Genomic DNA, 4,805 nt, shown 5'->3' on the forward strand with positions numbered 1-4,805 from the left:
ATGGCGGCCGCAGCGGCACTTACACCGCTCGGCCTGTTACATATGAGACCGCGCCAGCACTGGCTTTATGACTGAGTCCCGAGGTGGGCGTGGAAGCGCAGCACTCACTGGGTCCAAGTTACACCGGCCTGTCGCCAAACCTTCACCCCGTGGACAGATCTTGCATTCCTCCGGGCAGGGGTGCCCCTAGAGCAGATCTCCAGGCATGCTGTGGTCTACACGGATGCCTCCACCACCGGGTGGGGTGCCACGTACAACGTGCATGCAGTCTCAGGGGTTTGGACGGGCCCGCAGCTGCATTGGCACATCAATTGCCTAGAGTTGTTAGCAGTGTGCCTGGCCTTGAACCGTCTCAAAGGGCACTTACGAGGCAAGCACGTACTGGTCCGAATGGACAACACAGCGACCGTTGCGTACATCAACCGACAGGATGGTCTGCGCTCCCGTCGCATGTGGCAACTCGCCTCCTTTGGTGTCGAAAGGTTCTGAGGTCACTTCGTGCTGTTCACATTCCGGGCCTGCTCAACTGTACAGCCGACGAGCTGTCTCGAGCAATGCTCCCGGGAGAATGGTGACTCCATCCCCAGACAGTCCAGCTGATTTGGAGACGTTTCGGAGCCGCTCAGGTAGACCGGTTTGCTTCTCCAGAAACCTTTCACTGCCAGTTGTTTTACTCCCTGACCAAGGGAACACTCGGCACAGACACTAGCACACAGCTGGCCGCAGGGCCTACGCAAGTATGTATTTCCCTCAGTGAGCCTTCTCGCACAGACACTGTGCAAAATCCGGGAGGACGAGGAGCAAGTCTTGCTAGTGGCTGGGCCGGCTGACTCCCAGGTAATCCTGAGACCCCGGCCTGGCTACGTTCCCAAGGTTCCCACTACACCCTCCAAAGATCAAGTGGTGAACCTGCAAGCGCTGCCCACAGAGGAGGCAGACCCAGCCCTGGCTTTGCTCTGTCCCGTCCGAGTGGCAAGTGCCAAAAGTTCCACACTAGGCAGGGATTTGTAAGTCTGGCCGTGTAGGCATACTTGTTCCTAAAGCGTTTTTCGATGCAGCTCAAGTTACTGAAGGGGAACGTCTCCAGGTTGTCTCCAGGTCGAATGTAACCATAGTTCCCCGAGGGAACGAGATTCTGCATCTCAGTGCCATACTTCCAGCATCCCTGTGAGTGCTTGCTTCATTCCTAGAAGCTGATGCTGGTTCCACCACACGTGCTTTTATAGCTTCCTGGTCTCTACGTCACCCGCCTGTGACATCTCGCCCTTCCATTGGACTGATTTTACATGTGATTCAGAGTGTGGTCACGCTGAAGGCTTTCCCAAAGCGTTTTCCGACGCAGCGTCTTGTTACCTCGGGGAACCATGGTTACATTCGTAACCTGGAGACGTTTTCTGCCACGTCAAAAGGAACAATAATTTACCTGAGCTGTGAATCTGAGTTCGCAGTCTGTATTGAGTGTGATGAAATAAAAAGACTGTGTAGGCCTATCGTGAAATAATAGCAAGACATGTCTTTGTATTGGGTTGTCCGTGCTCACTGGAAGCAAAACATTATCCATATGACACGAACAACGAACAAATTACTCTTATGATCCTTTTTATTTTAGTTAAAATCTCATGCCTAACTGTAGTCCAATTTAAGAACAAATTACTTTTCAACATCCTGTACTTAAAAGCTAATTTAAATAATTTTCAGTGATGTCTGTGGAATTGAAGAAAGTTTTGGATTATTTTTGAAAAATCTATTGTGATATTTAGTGTGGATTTGGATGAAGTGAAATTCCTTCAGACAATTATGGTGAAGTCTTGCTGCTTTCTGTATATATTTTATTTTATTTTGTGGTCGTATACCAATATTAATATATTGTAAACACATGCAAATACTGAATATATGAAAAAAATATATTTATTTTTTAGCTGATCATAAACCTTGTAAAGTAACAGACCAACTGTATATAATCTCTGCATATAAGAATATATCAGAAATACTCACACTGGGTTGCTGAAAACATCTGAAGAAACATTTCCAACACGAATCTCTGCCCCGTTTATCCTGCTTTCACAGCATTCAGGTCTGTTAGTGATGGTCACTCTGTTCAAACTTCATCAGGTCCAGCTTCCACCACGGATCGGTTTGTGTCGTAGTATGACTACAGGTGGAGCTCAACCCATCCAGAGCATTTTGAGTGTACCAGTCATAAAATAATGTCGACTGAGCGGCTGTTCCCCATCTTGCTACGTTTACTGGAATTTGTTCAAGAGAAATGTCTCAGGCTACGTATGTAACAATGGTTCCCTGAGTAGGGAACGAGACACTGCATCCTCTAGGGGTCACTATGGGGAACGCCTCGTCGTGACCCGTTTCTGAAGCATACATTGAAAAAACACCAACAACACGTTGGCCGGCGACAGCTATGGCGTCCCTACCGGTGCGACTATAGTATAAATAGGCGCCGGGAGAACACATCATCCAATTCTTCGTCTGAAGCTTGCGTCCGAAGCATGGCAAGAAACCTAGGGGACGCAGTGTCTTGTTCCCTACTCAGGGAACCATGGTTACATACATAACCTGAGACGTTCCCTTTCAAGGGAACTTCGTGTTGCATCCTCTAGGGGTTGCTATGGGGAACGGTATACCCACGCCACCATGCTGATGGGAGTGCATGCCAGAACCATGGCGAGCACTAAGTACCAACTCTACCAAAGCTTTAAGGGAGTTGCCCCTGGGACGTTAAGACAGCTGTCAGTGACATTATTCCCTATGGCCAAAGGCCTAGGCTGCATACCCCAAAAACGTTCCTGTTCGGGCCAGAACTCCTGGACCCGGGGTAGAGCTCAAGGCTTGGAATCAGGAATAGACTCCTTTAAGGGAATACAACCACAACCAATAGAATATAGTAAGTCTTGGCCTGTCACACAGGGGCTACCGCATGCTCTGCATATGCTGAAGGAACTGTCTCAACAGACCCTTTAGTAGCAACACGCTGTTAAAGTAGGTATCCAGAGGATACATAGGTGGAGTGGTGCTCAAGGCGGAACCAGGGTTTTAAACCACTCAAGAAATAGCACGAGGCTGCCGCGCGTAGCTCTTACCATACAGGATTTTAGAAAGAACACAGGGTACTAGCATGCGCAGTCAAGGCTCACTTCTTCTGAAGTTGGCCTCTGGGCGGGATTTCCCTGCATACTTTGGCAAGTGCCAAAAGTTCCACACTAGGCAGGGATTTGTAAGTCTGGCCGTGTAGGCATACTTGTTCCTAAAGCGTTTTTCGATGCAGCTCGAGTTACTGAAGGGGAACGTCTCCAGGTTGTCTCCAGGTCGAATGTAACCATAGTTCCCCGAGGGAACGAGATTCTGCATCTCAGTGCCATACTTCCAGCATCCCTGTGAGTGCTTGCTTCATTCCTAGAAGCTGATGCTGGTTCCACCACACGTGCTTTTATAGCTTCCTGGTCTCTACGTCACCCGCCTGTGACATCTCGCCCTTCCATTGGACTGATTTTACATGTGATTCAGAGTGTGGTCACGCTGAAGGCTTTCCCAAAGCGTTTTCCGACGCAGCGTCTTGTTCCCTCGGGGAACCGTGGTTACATTCGTAACCTGGAGACGTTTTCTGCCACGTCAAAAGGAACAATAATTTACCTGAGCTGTGAATCTGAGTTCGCAGTCTGTATTGAGTGTGATGAAATAAAAAGACTGTGTAGGCCTATCGTGAAATAATAGCAAGACATGTCTTTGTATTGGGTTGTCCGTGCTCACTGGAAGCAAAACATTATCCATATGACACGAACAACGAACAAATTACTCTTATGATCCTTTTTATTTTAGTTAAAATATCATGCCTAACTGTAGTCCAATTTAAGAACAAATTACTTTTCAACATCCTGTACTTAAAAGCTAATTTAAATAATTTTCAGTGATGTCTGTGGAATTGAAGAAAGTTTTGGATTATTTTTGAAAAATCTATTGTGATATTTAGTGTGGATTTGGATGAAGTGAAATTCCTTCAGACAATTATGGTGAAGTCTTGCTGCTTTCTGTATATATTTTATTTTATTTTGTGGTCGTATACCAATATTAATATATTGTAAACACATGCAAATACTGAATATATGAAAAAAATATATTTATTTTTTAGCTGATCATAAACCTTGTAAAGTAACAGACCAACTGTATATAATCTCTGCATATAAGAATATATCAGAAATACTCACACTGGGTTGCTGAAAACATCTGAAGAAACATTTCCAACACGAATCTCTGCCCCGTTTATCCTGCTTTCACAGCATTCAGGTCTGTTAGTGATGGTCACTCTGTTCAAACTTCATCAGGTCCAGCTTCCACCACGGATCGGTTTGTGTCGTAGTATGACTACAGGTGGAGCTCAACCCATCCAGAGTATTTTGAGTGTACCAGTCATAAAATAATGTCGACTGAGCGGCTGTTCCCCATCTTGCTACGTTTACTGGAATTTGTTCAAGAGAAATGTCTCAGGCTACGTATGTAACAATGGTTCCCTGAGTAGGGAACGAGACACTGCATCCTCTAGGGGTCACTATGGGGAACGCCTCGTCGTGACCCGTTTCTGAAGCATACATTGAAAAAACACCAACAACACGTTGGCCGGCGACAGCTATGGCGTCCCTACCGGTGCGACTATAGTATAAATAGGCGCCGGGAGAACACATCATCCAATTCTTCGTCTGAAGCTTGCGTCCGAAGCATGGCAAGAAACCTAGGGGACGCAGTGTCTTGTTCCCTACTCAGGGAACCATGGTTACATACATAACCTGAGACGTTCC

General features: G+C 46.6%; 1 pseudogene; it reads right to left on the reverse strand.

Annotated features, from left to right (window-relative positions):
* The window catches only part of LOC107575382 (uncharacterized), a 9,779-nt pseudogene that overhangs the window by 4,277 nt on the left and 697 nt on the right, over window positions 1–4,805 (reverse strand).

Source organism: Sinocyclocheilus grahami, unplaced genomic scaffold, assembly GCF_001515645.1.
Source record: "Sinocyclocheilus grahami isolate Dianchi unplaced genomic scaffold, SAMN03320097.WGS_v1.1 scaffold2602.1, whole genome shotgun sequence".
In the NCBI taxonomy this organism is placed as follows: Eukaryota; Metazoa; Chordata; class Actinopteri; order Cypriniformes; family Cyprinidae; genus Sinocyclocheilus; species Sinocyclocheilus grahami.